Source organism: Salvia miltiorrhiza, chromosome 1 (genome assembly GCF_028751815.1).
Source record: "Salvia miltiorrhiza cultivar Shanhuang (shh) chromosome 1, IMPLAD_Smil_shh, whole genome shotgun sequence".
NCBI classification, from domain to species: Eukaryota; Viridiplantae; Streptophyta; class Magnoliopsida; order Lamiales; family Lamiaceae; genus Salvia; species Salvia miltiorrhiza.
Genome location: NC_080387.1, coordinates 43,084,477 through 43,102,239, shown reverse-complemented (window position 1 = coordinate 43,102,239; position 17,763 = coordinate 43,084,477). Strand labels below are relative to the sequence as shown.

Sequence of the window (17,763 nt, the reverse complement as noted above, 5' to 3'; positions counted from 1 at the left end):
AAAGATTTATTTTGAGTTTTCAAATCAAAAAAAAAAATTATGTATTTATTTATTTTTACCGAGAAATTTAGGAATGATGAGTTATAAAAATTTTCCATCAATATTTTTCTCAAATTATTTTCCTATGATGTATTTATAAATTGAGAGAGTGCACTAATGTTAGTGCTATTTATTCTAATTTTGATCACAAGAGTTTTATGCTCTAGCATTTTATTAATTGATGATTAGTCTTACATATATTTTTTTTCTTACACATGGGTTATTACTACACCACATTTTTATATTTACTTAATGTAACACCCCATTATCCTCCACAAATATTTTCTTTTCCCTACCACTAATCTTTTTCCCTATCATCACTAATATTTTCTTTTCCCTACCACTAATCTTTTTCCCTACCACTACTCCTACCTCTCCACCACACTACTCCTTTTCCCCCACCACTACATTCTTTCTCCCACTCTCACAACTTTTCTCCCACCATTATCACACTCCATAGAAGCCTTTGAAGCCCCAAGAGAAGTAGCAAAGCAAGGGAGAGTGTGGGAAAACTATAGAGTGAAGGTTGTGCTTCGAGGGTGAGTTTTTCTTTGCTTTTTCTCAACTGAAAATGCTTTATGGCCATGGATTTTTACACATTTGTGTGCTATATTATGTGAGGATATGTTTTATGATTTTGGATGATTATTTTGGTAGAGTTTATTGGGTGAAAAACCGTGCATGAGGTAAGGCAGCGAATCTGCCATAAGCACACTGCTCGGCAGTGTTTTGCAAGGCGATTCCAGCCATCCAAACGGTTCCCAAAAATTCCCAAATTAATTGTGTATCATCTTTCATATGTTTTCTATACTTTGGTAAAATTTCATAAGGTTTGGAGCTCTTATGATTTATTTATGAATTTGTAAACATCACTGCCCATCTGCAATACATTTTTGGTAAACAATCTTTGGGAGGCCATAGGTAAAGTTTCAATCGGTGAAAACCTTTGAAACTTGAATATGTCACTCTAGACTCCCGTATCTTTCTTTTGACATCGGTCTCACCATTTTTGAGTAAGGGAAACAACCGGTATAAATTCTTGAAATCTAGTTCTTATTCCTTGTACCATCCAGTAGATTTTACAAACCTACGACTTTGAGGTGGCAAAGGCCGACTTAAATCTTTGATTCTCAAGCCTATCTTTCTACTGAATATTCACTGACATGTTGGGAACTTACTTGTTCAGTTTTAGAATTTTTGGTGAAGCCTAAAGTGGTTTTTTCCGATTTATGTTCTAAATCTGCCAAACTTGAACTCTTTTTGTGCACTGAACTTTAGACAGTCATATCTTCTAAACCATGAATGTTCTTGGAGTAAATCCAACTGTAGAGTATTATGATCTCTCCCTAGATTCCAGATTGACCCTTGGGGTTCCCAGTGGAGTTTTGTAAAGGGAGATATGAATTTTTAAAGAAAGCGCACTGACTTGGTTGTAATCTGGAAATCTGAAATTTTCAGATTTTTGCTTGTTAAATACCCATCTTTGAGAGGGCATATCTTGCTCGTTTGAATTTTTTTTCATTCGATTCAAATTGGAGAATGATCCTTGAAATGTCTAGTTTCCAGAATGTCTTTTGGAGCCTCATTTGGAGATCCGAGGCAGATTTGATGTCTGTTGCAAAACAACCTCTTAAGAGCTCAAGTTGTTGAATTATTTTCTATGTATCAAAGTTTATTTTCAAGGATGTTTCATGAAAGATTTAGTATATGTGCGTAACGAGTTTGGGACTATTTATTTTAAATGAGGTCCGTTCTTTTATTTAAATTATGATGGACTTTTAATGAATATTTTTGGGATTAAACTCTTATTTCTTGATTTATATAAATTATTTTTTTTAAGGACTTATAAATATGAATTTCGTAGGCCTACTGACCTACTGTGATCGACGGTTTGTCGATGTCTAATAGCTTTGAAAATTTTATAGCAAGTCCCTACATGAGTCTTGAGTACCCTGGTAACATTTCAAGCCATTTCAACTTCGTTTGATACTTCTTTAAAATGCAAAACCTAAACTGCACATTACTACCGAGAATTTCAGAGAACAGAGGAAAGAGTCATTCATTTCAGTAGCTTCCTGTGTGATCTAGATTTCCAAATTTTTATGGTATTAACCTTATTGTGTTAGCTAGATATTCACCAAAGTTGAGCCCAGTTTGACAACGTTTACTATTTTTCAAAAATCCAAGTTTTCGATTGTTCAAAACTGCCGAACATGGTAGATCGTGGTAAAAACGTCATATCTCTCAAACCACTTGGATTTTTCGACTCTACTTTTTTTTATATGAAACTAGACTCGAAGATCGTTCTTTCGGTATGAGTCTCGAGTCCAGGAGATGTCGGAGTGAGAACAGATTAAATTTTGAAGTTGAGTCAGTGTAAAAACAGAGCATGTTTTGATGATGTTTGATTGTGATTCTTATGTGCCTTATGTGTTTGTGTTGCCTATGTATTTGAATGAGATTAGACGAGGTATGATTGATTTTTGACTGTCTTTAATGTAACGAATTATGGATGCTAGAACCCTAAAACATTAAAAGATACCCTAGGCACGTAGAATTAGACTTTGTCTTATGACAATTTCTTCACGAACTTATCGACTCTTCATCAATGAAGGTCCGGGCGATAGAAAGTGAAGCCGAAGAAGAAACGACTCCACGCCAGCTTTAAGAACAATTGAGGTGGGCATTACTTTTACTATACGTATATAGAGATCCCCTGCGTGTCGTAGGCCTCTTATACGAATATATGCATGAGATGATTTTAACTGTTAATTTCAGTTTATTATTATGCCCAAATGATAAATGACTCTTATGAAATGAAAATGAAATGTTCATGAAATGAAATGAAATGTTTATGAAATGATTGACTGCCAAAAATGTTTATGTTTTTATATGTATCCTATCTGTGTTGGTTCGCCAACTTTAAAGGAAATCCAATTGGGATCCTATGCTAGACAAAGGTCGCTAGCTAGGGTTAACGTGTACACTCATGGAGACCGCGAGTCGCTTGCGACCGGTCTTGGCGTCCGTGGTAAGGAGGCCTCCTTCCCGGCGCGTGACAGAAAGGACAGATATGGATCATATAGACTGAAAATGGGATGCGCATCCACCTTTATGAAAATGAATGAAATGTTTTAGTAAGCGCAGGTCATTCAAGAAAACCCCTGTGTGTTACTGTTGGCAGTTCAATTTATATATGTATGCATGTTGTATTTTCGGCTTATGTCACTGAGTATTTTTATACTCAGCCCTGCATGTATTTCTAAATGTGCAGGTTGAGCAGGCGATGGAATGGATCGGTGTTGAGCGGATTTCCCTTTTGATGTTTATGTAATGAAACCTTGAGTATGCATCTCCATATGCATAACTCACACGTTTTTTCGCTGCAAACACTCTGACTTATTTATCATTTCTACTTGAACTTATTACTACTTCATTTTAATTAACTTTCAGTTGGGGTCTAGTCGTTATGGCAGACTCATTTGTGAATTACCCAAGTGGTTATATATATATACCACTAGTTTGTTATTAATGTTGGTTACTTAGTAAATCCCCTTTAATTTCCGTTTCTTATTGTTCACCCCAAGTCATAACCCCGGTTAACCCGTCATTGGGATAGTGGGCTGTGACATCTTTGCAAAGTGATACACATTTATTTCGCTTACTTTATGAGCAAAAGGACAATCCAATGGTTTACGTCACCATTAGAGAGGAATATTCTTTACCCAATGTAAATGTGAATGTGGCAGGCAGCAGCTCGTCGTCCAACCTCCGGCTCAATTGAGTACTCCATCGAGTAGTGAAGAACGATCTTCAATTTCGCTATTTCTCTCGTGAATTTTAATGATACGAAGCGATCTGTCGCTCTTAACTAACGTGTTTATGCTAAATATGGTGAAAAATAAACATATTAAGTGTATTTTACTATTGCACTAGAGTAAATGATTGAAGTGTAGAATATCTACTTCATAAGACATAGTGTGGACTTTTATGTTCAAACTTAGGATATGTGCCACGTTTTCAACGATTATCACACCCCATGTTATATAATATCCAAATATACTCCCGTTGACGTTATAAACAAGGAATGTGGGTTGAAATCACAATAATTGATAAAAAAAATCACCATTGTTCTTCACTACTCGGTCGAGTACTCGATGGTGAACGCCATCGAGTAGTGAAGAACGATCTTCAATTTCGCTATTTCTCTCGTGAATTTTAATGATACGAAGCGTTCCGTCGCTCTTAACTAACGTGTTTATGCTAAATATGGTGAAAAATAAACATATTAAGTGTATTTTACTATTGCACTAGAGTAAATGATTGAAGTGTAGAATATCTAATTCATAAGACATAGTGTGGACTTTTATGTTCAAACTTAGGATATGTGCCACGTTTTCAACGATTATCATATCCCATGTTATATAACATCCAAATATACTCCCGTTGACGTTATAAACAAGGAATGTGGGTTGAAATCACAATAATTGATAAAAAAAATCACCATTGTTCTTCACTACTCGATCGAGTACTCGATGGTGAACGCCATCGAGTACTCCATCGAGTAGTGAAGAACGATCTTCAATTTCGCTATTTCTCTCGTGAATTTTAATGATACGAAGCGTTCCGTCGCTCTTAACTAACGCGTTTATGCTAAATATGGTGAAAAATATAAGTATTAAGTGTATTTTACTATTGCACTAGAGTAAATGATTGAAGTGTAGAATATCTACTTCATAAGACATAGTGTGGACTTTTATGTTCAAACTTAGGATATGTGCCACGTTTTCAACGATTATCACACCCCATGTTATATAATATCCAAATATACTCCCGTTGACGTTATAAACAAGGAATGTGGGTTGAAATCACAATAATTGATAAAAAAAATCACCATTGTTCTTCACTACTCGGTCGAGTACTCGATGGTGAACGCCATCGAGTAGTGAAGAACGATCTTCAATTTCGCTATTTCTCTCCTGAATTTTAATGATACGAAGTGTTCTTTCGCTCTTAACTAACGCGTTTATGCTAAATATGGTGAAAAATAAACATATTAAGTGTATTTTACTATTGCACTAGAGTAAATGATTGAAGTGTAGAATATCTACTTCATAAGACATAGTGTGGACTTTTATGTTCAAACTTAGGATATGTGCCACGTTTTCAACGATTATCACACCCCATGTTATATAATATCCAAATATACTCCCGTTGACGTTATAAACAAGGAAGGTGGGTTGAAATCACAATAATTGATAAAAAAATCACCATTGTTCTTCACTACTCGGTCGAGTACTCGATGGTGAACGCCATCGAGTACTCCATCGAGTAGTGAAGAACGATCTTCAATTTCGCTATTTCTCTCGTGAATTTTAATGATACGAAGCGTTCCGTCGCTCTTAACTAACGTGTTTATGCTAAATATGGTGAAAAATAAACATATTAAGTGTATTTTACTATTGCACTAGAGTAAATGATTGAAGTGTAGAATATCTACTTCATAAAACATAGTGTGGACTTTTATGTTCAAACTTAGGATATGTGCCACGTTTTCAACGATTATCACACCCCATGTTATATAATATCCAAATATACGCCCGTTGACGTCATAAACAAGGAATGTGGGTTGAAATCGCAATAATTGATAAAAAAAAATCACCATTGTTCTTCACTACTCGGTCGAGTACTCGATGGTGAACGCCATCGAGTACTCCATCGAGTAGTGAAGAACGATCTTCAATTTCGCTATTTCTCTCCTGAATTTTAATGATACGAAGCGTTCCGTCGCTCTTAACTAACGCGTTTATGCTAAATATGGTGAAAAATAAACATATTAAGTGTATTTTACTATTGCACTAGAGTAAATAATTGAAGTGTAGAATATCAACTTCATAAGACATAGTGTGGACTTTTATGTTCAAACTTAGGATATGTGCCACGTTTTCAACGATTATCACACCCCATGTTATATAATATCCAAATATACTCCCGTTGACGTTATAAACAAGGAATGTGGGTTGAAATCACAATAATTGATAAAAAAAATCACCATTGTTCTTCACTACTCGGTCGAGTACTCGATGGTGAACGCCACCATTGTTCTTCACTACTCGGTCGAGTACTCGATGGTGAACGCCATCGAGTACTCCATCGAGTAGTGAAGAACGATCTTCAATTTCGCTATTTCTCTCCTGAATTTTAATGATACAAAGCGTTCCGTCGCTTATTTGAATGACAACACCATTTTTGCTTATTTAGAAATAAATATTTTTATGCTAAACACCATTTTGTATTGAAATTCATTCGAACCATAAAATGTAATAATCAACTCCGATCATCAAATATTATAGCCAACCACAAATTAACTAAAACTAAAATCAAAATAGTTCAATTTTCAAACAAAACATCTAAAAGAGTAATCTAATCACATGTCAAATGAAATATTCTGGATCCTACAATCCACCTGTACTTAATAATATAGGCTGCATCTATTGGTTGTCCCCTATGATCATTGGTGCTGCAAATGAGACGATCCACATACATGCATGAGTATGGACCACAACTAGTCGAGTCCAATTGCTTGAACCGGTGCCTACTTTCCACTTTCACTAGTGTCAGTGGATCGGTTCTCTTCATCAGATCCGGCCTCTGTGTCCAATAGCCTGCAGCGTCCAATAGACGACGAAGAAGATGAGTGACACACTTTAGCTGTGTGTTCCGCACTGAACCCTTTCGATACTTATCCATCAATGAGTCATATAAATCAACCTTCCACCTATAAGGTGCCTGCAATATCAAAATAAAAAGATTTAGCATCAATAAACCAAAAATACAAAAGAATAAACATAAAAAAAATCATAATATGGTGAGTACTCGGTCGAGTACTCAGTCGAGTACTCGGTCGAGTACTCGATGACCGAGTACTCGGTCGAGTACTCGATCGAGTACTCCACCGAGTACTCGATCAAGTAACCTAAACAAAAGCCTCAAATCAAATTAAAACCAATGCCATCAAGTCCGAGTACTCCACCGAGTACTCGATCAAGTAACCTAAACAAAAACCTCAAATCAAATTAAACCCAATGCCAACTACTTGATGGTGTACACGGCGGAGAACTCGATCGAATACTCCACCGAGTACTCGATCGAGTACTCGATGGAGTACTTGATCCGATATCGTGCACTATTTCAACGTACCATCGTGTTGTCATGAATTCCAACATTATCAAACATACTTCATTTCAAACCAACAATCAAGCATACAACAATGGTCGTTCAAAAAACAAACATCAAATTCTAAAACATACAAACTCTAATTATATACATATTTCTAAATAAAAATATGAATTCAATATCAAATTTCTAGTTTTCGTACCGGTGGAAGTAATGGAGGTTGTGTTTCCTCATCATGGGGATGGTCGGAATCCGTTTCGCTCATTTCAACGAAGTTAACGGCGGCGGCGCAGCTTCGAGCCCTAGTTCGTGAAAAATCTGGGCTTCAACGGCTGAGCTTCGAGCCCTAGTTCTCGATTAAATCGGCGGCTGGGCTTTGACAGCTTCGACGGCTGTGCTTCGGCGGCGAACAAGGGCTGGGCTATGAGCCCCAGTTCGCGTCGGGTCGGGGGCTGACGGCGTCCGGTGCTCGACGGCGGGTTTGGCTGGAAAACGCGCTGCTTGAAATCGCAGCGTGTTTAAAGAAGAAGGAGGTCGCGACGGTGGGCTTGGCTGGGCTTCGACGGCGACGGCGGAGTTGCGGCGGCGGCGACGACGGGTGGTGAAGATGCTCACAGTCGCCGCCCCTTCTTCTTTTTCTTTGAAGATAAAAAAACGTGAAATTCAATTGAGAGAGAGAAGAGAGGATTGTAATTGTTTGTCTATTTTGTGAGAAAAAAATAAAAAATAAATAAGGGTATAATAGTACTTTCAGCAAAAAAGGATTGTTTAACTTATGTTTCATAAAGAGGGGCTATATAACTTATGTTTCATAAAAAATGGGCTATAAAAAGATTTGCCTCTTAACCCTACTACCATTAGATTAATACATGCACAACACACGCACACGACTATTTAGAGCTTATTCTTTACTTGTTTCATTGACTACTTACATTATTACATATTTTTATCTCTATTCCATATTGTGCATGCATACTTTTGTTTTTTAATCTTATATGTCCTTAATTTTTTAGTTTATGCTCAGTACATCTAAATTAAAATTTTAATATTATAAAATAAGTACTATATCATATGTATCTTAACAATAATAAATATTATTTGTATTAGAAAAATGATATGAGATATTTTTTTATATTTATCAATGATATTTTTTTTTTGAGAATTTTATCAATGATAATTTAATTATGATAAATTCAAGTCAAATATAAAATTCAGAATCCTAACAGTTTCCATGGTACTTTCCTTATGAGGCAAATCTTTTTATAGCCCTTTTTTTATGAAACATAAGTTATATAGCCCCTCCTTATGAAACATAAGTTAAACAACCCTTTTTTGCTGAAAGTACTATTATACCCTTATTTATTTTAAATTTTTTTCTCACAAAATAGACAAACAATTACAATCCTCTCTTCTCTCTCTCAATTTGAATTTCACGTTTTTCATCTTCAAAGAAAAAGAAGAAGGGGCGGCGACTGTGAGCATCTTCACCACCCGTCGTCGCCGCCGCCGCCGCAACTCCACCGTCGCCGTCGAAGCCCAGCCAAGCCCGCCGTCGAAGCCCAGCCAAGCCCGCCGTCGCGCGCTGCGATTTCAAGCACGCTGCGATTTCCAGCCAATCTCTTCCTCTCTCTCTCTCTCTCTCTTTCTCAAAATTGTAATTTACAGCCGTAGCTCGCCGAAAATTTTTTTGCTCGCCCAACTCCGTCGTCTGACCCATCGCCGTCGAAGCGCATCCATGCTTCGTGTTGTTGCTCCGTCGTTGTCGAAGCCCAGCTCACGCACAAACGCCCCCGTCAACGTCTGCCGCTGCCGAAGCCCCACTTTTCCGTTGCCAAACTAGGGCTCAAAGTTCAGCCCTTGTCGTCCAACCGTCGCCGACCCTTGTCCGCCGCTGAAGCCCCATTCTCCGCCGCCGAACTAGGGCTTAAAGCCCAGCCGCTGCTGCTGCAATCCGGCGCCCAGTTGTTGTCTGTCGCGAGTACACGATGGAGTACTCGATCGTGTACTCGATCGATCGTGATCGAGTACTCCATCGAGTACACGATCGAGTACTCCATCGAGTACTCGCCAGAAATTATTTTCTTCTCTTTTTTTCTTCGCTAAATATGTGTTTTGTAATGTGTAGGTTATTGCAATTTGTAATGTTGGATTTCATTGCGTAACTATATGCATTGACTTGAGTGTGGCTATAATATTTGATGATTGGATAATAATTTAGTTGATTATTATATTTGATGGTTCGATTATAATTTGCACAAGCGTATAATTCGTTAATAATTAAATGCAACATAATTTTGATTATAAATCTCGAGAAAATAAGTAAAATTAAAAATTGTGCAAGATGTACACCGAGTACTCGATCGTGTACTCGATGGTGCCATCGAGTACACTGAGTACTCGATGGTTCCATCGAGTACACCACCGAGTAATGAAAAATAATAATATTTTTTGTATTATTTTTTGGATTAATTAACAAATAAAATGTTACGTCGTTTGTACTCTAAATAATGAAAAAAAATTATTATTCGATACGATACTCGGTAGTCCATCGAGTAGACCGACTACTCGATGGTGCTATCGAGTACACGATGACCGACTACTCGATGGCGTTCTCCAACCAGTACTTCATCGAGTAGTGAAGAACAATGACCGACAGAACACTTCATATCATTAAAAATAACGAGAGAAATAGTAAAATTGAAGAGCGAGGGAACGCTTCGTATCATTAAAATTTACGAGAGAAATAGCGAAATTGAAGATCGTTCTTCACTACTCGATGGCGTTCACCATCGAGTACTCGACCGAGTAGTGAAGAACAATGGCGATTTTTTTATCAATTATTGTGATTTCAACCCACAATCCTTGTTTATAACGTCAACGGGAGTATATTTGGATATTATATAACATGGGGTGTGATAATCGATGAACACGTGACATGTATCCTAAGTTTGAACATAAAAGTCCACACTATGTCTTATGAAGTAGATATTCTACACTTCAATCATTTACTCTAGTGCAATAGTAAAATAAACTTAATACTTATATTTTTCGCCATATTTAGCATAAACGCGTTAGTTAAGAGCGAGGGAACACTTCGTATCATTAAAATTCACGAGAGAAATAGCGAAATTGAAGATCGTTCTTCACTACTCGATGGAGTACTCGATGGCGTTCACCATCGAGTACTCGACCGAGTAGTGAAGAACAATGGTGATTTTTTTTTATCAATTATTGTGATTTCAACCCACATTCCTTGTTTATAACGTCAACGAGAGTATATTTGGATATTATATAACATGAGGTGTGATAATCGATGAACACGTGGCAAGTATCCTAAGTTTGAACATAAAAGTCCACACTATGTCTTATGAAGTAGATATTCTACACTTCAATCATTTACTCTAGTGCAATAGTAAAATACACTTAATACTTATATTTTTCACCATATTTAGCATAAACGCGTTAGTTAAGAGCGAGGGAACGCTTCGTATCATTAAAATTCACGAGAGAAATAGCGAAATTGAAGATCGTTCTTCACTACTCGATGGAGTACTCGATGGCGTTCACCATCGAGTACTCGATCGAGTAGTGAAGAACAATGGTGATTTTTTTTTATCAATTATTGTGATTTCAACCCACATTCCTTGTTTATAACGTCAACGGGAGTATATTTGGATATTATATAACATGAGGTGTGATAATCGATGAACACGTGGCATGTATCCTAAGTTTGAACATAAAAGTCCACACTATGTCTTATGAAGTAGATATTCTACACTTCAATCATTTACTCTAGTGCAATAGTAAAATACACTTAATACTTATATTTTTCACCATATTTAGCATAAACGTGTTAGTTAAGAGCGAGGGAACGCTTCGTATCATTAAAATTCACGAGAGAAATAGCGAAATTGAAGATCGATCTTCACTACTCGATGGAGTACTCGATGGCGTTCACCATCGAGTACTCGACCGAGTAGTGAAGAACAATGCTGATTTTTTTATCAATTATTGTGATTTCAACCCACATTCCTTGTTTATAACGTCAACGGGAGTATATTTGGATATTATATAACATGGGGTGTGATAATCGATGAACACGTGGCATGTATCCTAAGTTTGAACATAAAAGTCCACACTATGTCTTATGAAGTAGATATTCTACACTTCAATCATTTACTCTAGTGCAATAGTAAAATACATTTAATACTTATATTTTTTACCATATTTAGCATAAATGCGTTAGTTAAGAGCGAGGGAACGCTTCATATCATTAAAATTCACGAGAGAAATAGCGAAATTGAAGATCGTTCTTCACTACTCGATGGCGTTCACCATCGAGTACTCGACCGAGTAGTGAAGAACAATGGTGATTTTTTATCAATTATTGTGATTTCAACCCACATTCCTTGTTTATAACGTCAACGGGAGTATATTTGGATATTATATAACATGGGTGTGATAATCGATGAACACGTGGCATGTATCCTAAGTTTGAACATAAATGTCCACGCTACGTCTTATGAAGTAGATATTCTACACTTCAATCATTTACTCTAGTGCAATAGTAAAATACACTTAATACTTATATTTTTCACCATATTTAGCATAAACGCGTTAGTTAAGAGCGAGGGAACGCTTCGTATCATTAAAATTCACGAGAGAAATAGCGAAATTGAAGATCGTTCTTCACTACTCGATGGCGTTCACCATCGAGTACTCGACCGAGTAGTGAAGAACAATGGTGATTTTTTTATCAATTATTGTGATTTCAACCCACATTCCTTGTTTATAACGTCAACGGGAGTATATTTGGATATTATATAACATGGGGTGTGATAATCGATGAACACGTGGCATGTATCCTAAGTTTGAACATAAAAGTCCACGCTATGTCTTATGAAGTAGATATTCTACACTTCAATCATTTACTCTAGTGCAATAGTAAAATACACTTAATACTTATATTTTTCACCATATTTAGCATAAACGCGTTAGTTAAGAGCGAGGGAATGCTTCGTATCATTAAAATTCACGAGAGAAATAGCGAAATCGAAGATCGTTCTTCACTACTCGATGTAGTACTCGATGGCGTTCACCATTGAGTACTCGACCGAGTAGTGAAGTACAATGGTGATTTTTTATCAATTATTGTGATTTCAACCCACATTCCTTGTTTATAACGTCAACGGGAGTATATTTGGATATTATATAACATGGGTGTGATAATCGATGAACACGTGGCATGTATCCTAAGTTTGAACATAAAAGTCCACGCTATGTCTTATGAAGTAGATATTCCACACTTCAATCATTACTCAAGTGCAATAGCTAAGTACACTGAATATGTTCATTTTTCAGTGAATTTAGCACAAACACGTTATTTAAGACCGGCGAAATACTTCATATAATGACAAATCTCGAGAAAATGAGCAAAATTAAAGACTGTTCTTCACTACACGATGGAGTACTCGATGATGAACGTCATCGAGTAAACCATCGAGTAGTGAAGATCAATGATGGTTTTCTTTCAATTATTTTGATTTAAGTCCATGTTGCTTGTTTGTATCACCAACGAGAATTATTATCGGTATTATATTTTTCATTTCAACATGTGACACATGTGACAAAATTGAAGATTGTTCTTCACCACTCGATGGAGTACTCGATGATCAACACCATCGAGTACTGAAAAACAATGATGATTTTTTTTTTTCATTTATTATTGTGATTATAAAATATGTTATATATTTTTTTCACTAAGATTAAAGATTGTTTGTTTTTTTAAGTATTGTCATTATAAAACATGTAATTATTAATTAATTATACACTTATTTTACATGTAATTATTAACTATTATACGCTTGTGCTAATTTTGATCGCACCATTAAATATGATAATCATATAAAATTATCATCCAATCATCAAATATTATAATCCACCACAAATCAATTCAAATTAATATCAAAATAGTTTAGTTTTCAAACAAAACGTATAGTTATATAACTCAATCTTCTAGTCATTCTTGACTATGCGTATAGATACTCAATGACATCCACCAATATTGCAAATTGCAATGACCTATACATTGCAAAATACATATTTAGCACCAACTTCCCAAAAACAATAATAAAAAAAGAGAAGAGAAAAAAAAATCTGACGAGTACTCGATGGAACACTCGTTCGAGTACTCGATTAAGTACTCGATGGACGATCGAGTACTCCATCGAGTACTCGATCGAGTACTCAATCGAGTACTGGACGCGAGGGTTTGAACAATGCGGCTTCGATTAGAACTTGGGACGCGTGGGTTGGAGCTTGAGACGTGATTCTAAGGTAGAGAGAAAGAGAGATGTGATTTGGAGAGATTTGGGACATGATTCTAGGCTAGAGAGAGAGAGGGAGAGGCGTGATTAATTGGTTTGGCAGCCATGGTAGAGCTCGAAAATCAGCCATGGCAGCCATGGCCAATTTTAGAGGAAACTGTGGGGGCGAACGACGACGGGCCGGCGGCAGCGGGGACGGACGGTGACGGGCCGGCGGCAGCAATGGGTGGATTGCGGCGAGCTAGCGGCAGCAGGGGCGGATGGCAACGGGCCGCCGGCGGATGGCGGCAATGTGAAGAAGAAACATGAAGAAAAAAAGAAATGTGTATAAAAATAATATATAAAATGTAAAAATAAAAATATAAAAAATGTGTTATATTAAATTGAGGTTTATTATAAAGTGAAAAAGAAAAAAACATCCCTTGAAAGCACAAGATGCAGACTAAGGGCACAAAACTTAAAAAACGAAGGAGAACAACTCAAAAAGGAAAGTCAGGATCATTATCCAAATCATCCGACCAACGCCTATGGACGACATTATTCATTGCAATCATACTAGGCTTATTGGTGACGTCAGCCACAAACTCCATCGGTTTGTTACCCATTTCTTCCGCATTCCTGAGACGACTTTTAATACAACCTTCCGGAATTGCATGTATAGGCTCTCGTCCCTTTACCGAGCCCTTTGGACGACCACGTCCGCGCTTCTGCTCCGAGAGCAACTGCATCCCCTGATTAACTTGCTCCTCTAACCTAATAATACGACTCGCCATGTCATCCGGAGAAGAAATGGATTTATTATCAAAATCAACTTCCTTAATCGGCGAATTAACCCGCTGGCTCGCTGAATCTTCTGCCCCAACTACCGGTTGTTGCTCTACCACAGCTCCACTATTCGTTCCAGAATCCAACTCCAAAGTTCCCTCTACATTCGAGCCCTCCTTATCACTAGCCTTGTCCGTGTGAGGCGACCCATCATTTTCTTCCTCATGTAAAGGCTCTGCTTCATAATTGGAGTCCGCAATGATAGTCTCCTCCACTTCCTCTTCCTCTTCCTCATCCTCATCTAGCGCTTGATATCGGTTAGCATCCCCCGCCAGAGGGAGATCATTTTTCTTAAAAGGTGCCGCGTCTAGAAGATTAGGACCTGATAGAGGTTTAAGAATATCAACTTTGGGCTGCCATGCAGGAGTCAGACCCTCTTCCTTATCAAGATTCTTCACAACCACAGCAGGAGGCTCAGTGATCTTTTGCTTGCTCGTGGCCCTATCAGCTCTCCGGCATTTATCCGTTGAATGACCCGTAAGTTTACAACGCGAGCAAAAAAGGGGCATAGATTCAAAACCAAACTCAATGTAGAACGATCTATCGCCGTCATCAATGTACATCGAGTTGAGAATAGGCAAAGCCATGTCAAGTTCCACCAAAACCCGCGCAAAGTGTCCCACATGACCAGTTGCGGAGGCATTATCAATTCGCATAGGATGACCAAGCACACGACCTATACCAGCAATAATCACCGGAGTCCATAACTCCACAGGGAGATAATATATCCGAACCCATACCTGAGCCAGAGACGACACTTCCTTATACGGATCGAAATACCTAGTCCATTCACGGAAGCGTACGTGGCCGATTGACAGTTGGAGAAAAGAACTCCCCTTAGCTTTCTTTTTCGCTTCCATCGTCAAAAATTTAACAACGAAGAATCCCTTAGCCATGGGCACCAGTTGACAGTCGGCGCACTGCCATATGGTTCGAAGTTCATGAGAGAGGTCGGCGAACGTGCGTGGCTTGTCCCCTTTACGTTGGATAAGTCTACCGATTAGTGCAAATTGAAACTCTTCCAACTTTGTTTGATATTCCGATTTGGGCACTGAGAGGATGACAACCTCTCCTTCTCGCTGTATTTGAAGGCCTCGGAGGCCATACGCTGCAACATCCGGCTTCTTAAGGGATTTGGGTTAGACTTTATCAGCTACTTTGGCAGCGAAAGAAACAGCCGGAGCAGAACCCGACACCTGCGCTACTGTAGTCGGCAGCGGCTGTATCAAACCAGGGATGGCCTGGTGAGGCTCACCGATCAAACTCTGCGCCGGTGAAAAACCCGACGAGCGCTGCCCAATAGCCACTGCGCCGGAAGAATAACCCGGCTGTACGAGAGGCGGGTGCTGAGATGGAACATTGGCAGGGGACTTAGATCGAGACCTGTCAAAATTAGAAGAGACCAAGGGAAGATTGAGGCCCCCCTTGTCACGATGGACTTCCGGCGAACTCGAATCCATCACCGGCAGGATCTGTAGTCGCGGCCGGCCGGAGAAGAGCCCTCGCGGTGGGAGAGTCTGGAGTCTGGATCGGTAAAGAGCCCTCGCCGGTGGAGAGTTTGGAGTCTGGATCGGAGAAGAGACCTCGCGGTGAGAAGAGCCCTCTGGATCGGCAGGCCCGTCGTGCTATCAGCGCCGCCCACCGGATCGAGAATCCGAGCAGAACTGTCCTGGAGTCGCGGCCGAGTCTGGATCGGCAACTGGACGCCTGGAGTCGCGGCGTGCTCTCGGCGGCGCTGTGCAGGTGACGCTGGTTCGTTCCAGAGGACTGCGCAGCAGCGTTCTTGTGCAGGTGCAGCAGCTGCGATGGAGAGGAAAACACCGGCGCCGATGGCCGGTGGGAAGAGCACCGGTCGCCGGAGGGCCTGGAGGCGTGAAGCGTGAAGGACGGACTGAAGAGTCACAACTCCATAAAAAATGTGTTATAAAATGTAAAATTTAAATAAATACAAATATGAAATAAAAATATAAAAAATCAAAGGGCACTCTAGTCTTTTAAGTTAAAAAGGGTTGTTTAACTTATGTTTCATAAAGAGGGGCTATATAACTTATGTTTTTATGAAAAATGGCTAAAAGTGATAATTCCCACCTTTCCTTATAGGATAACTGAATAAGTAATATGGTAGGAATCATATTCTTAGAAATCATAATTTGAGAAACCATTTGACTGCCAATATTATTTTCCTGCCAAACAAACGGGCTCTATGTCTGCATACTCTCTTTTATGCACATGTTTCTCATTCAAAAAATCTAAAGGTATATATAATTGGTACAACATGTTTTGAAATTAATTTGAACCAAAAACTATGGGCTTTTGAATTATTCTGCCTTTGGATCCAAAAGATGAAATTTGTGCATTGTGATCAATTGGGTTTATAATATTTTGGGCTCAATGATATTGATATATGTTAAATGAAACATTTAAGAATGAGATAAAGTTATGTTTAACGATGTGTATATAACTTTAAACTACATGCTTAATGCCTAATTTAGTTTCACAGTAATTTGTTTACATGCATTAATTGGTTTAATGATAGTATGATTAATGTCTAAGGTCAAAAGTTTCAGATTTGATTTCGCACTTGCTCTTTTATGATTTTATCTCCTACAAAAAATAGCATGCTCCAGAACCGATCACCTACCCACCGTGGGCATGCATAATGTGTCCACCATGATGTTGCAATTGTAATTATAGTAAGATAATTTTAATTAGAGTAAGATTTATTATTTATCTTTTCTAATTAAAATTGTCACATCAATGGTGGGCACGTTATGCTTGCCCACGGTGGGTAGGTGATCAGTTCTGTGCTCTACTTGTAACTATAGTTTTGAGGCAGTCTGATCCGACCTAAAATTTTGGCTGGACCTAAAATATCGTGGTCCAGTCTTGGCCCATTTTGGCATCAACTTTTAATCTTAACCACAAAGAATACATGTGAGATAAGATTGATATTTATCTAACCATTTTAAGTTAGATTACCTCTTTTCTCACTATTGGCAACTATCAATTCCAATTCTTCTATGAAGTCTTCCTCTAGCTAGCGTTAATACTAATTTTATTATTATTATTATTATTATTATTATTATTATTATTATTATTATTATTATTATTATTATTATTATTATTATTATTATTATTATACGAAGATTTATTTATATTCCAGAGGTGTTCCACTACAAAAAAACGCGTATTTACCGGCGAAAATTACCGGCGGCGATTTTGCCGTCGGTAGGTAACGGCGGCACGGCGGCGGCATTTCAGGCGACTCGAACTTTCGCAATCACCGGCCAATTACCGACGGCAAAATCGCCGCCGGTAGGTAGCGGCGGCGACGCCGCCGTTAAGTTTAAAATATGCAATAATTAATTAATTTTATACAATTAACGGTGGCGATATT

The 17,763-nt window shown here is 38.2% G+C and overlaps 1 long non-coding RNA gene across 1 annotated transcript; it reads left to right on the top strand.

Annotated features, from left to right (window-relative positions):
* The first annotated feature begins 369 nt into the window (after window positions 1-369).
* On the top strand, window positions 370-3,571 carry LOC131026025 (uncharacterized). The gene is made up of 3 exons (XR_009102203.1): window positions 370-578; window positions 2,654-2,718; window positions 3,314-3,571. It is a non-coding gene; the product is annotated as an uncharacterized LOC131026025 (long non-coding RNA).
* Window positions 3,572-17,763: the final 14,192 nt, after the last annotated feature.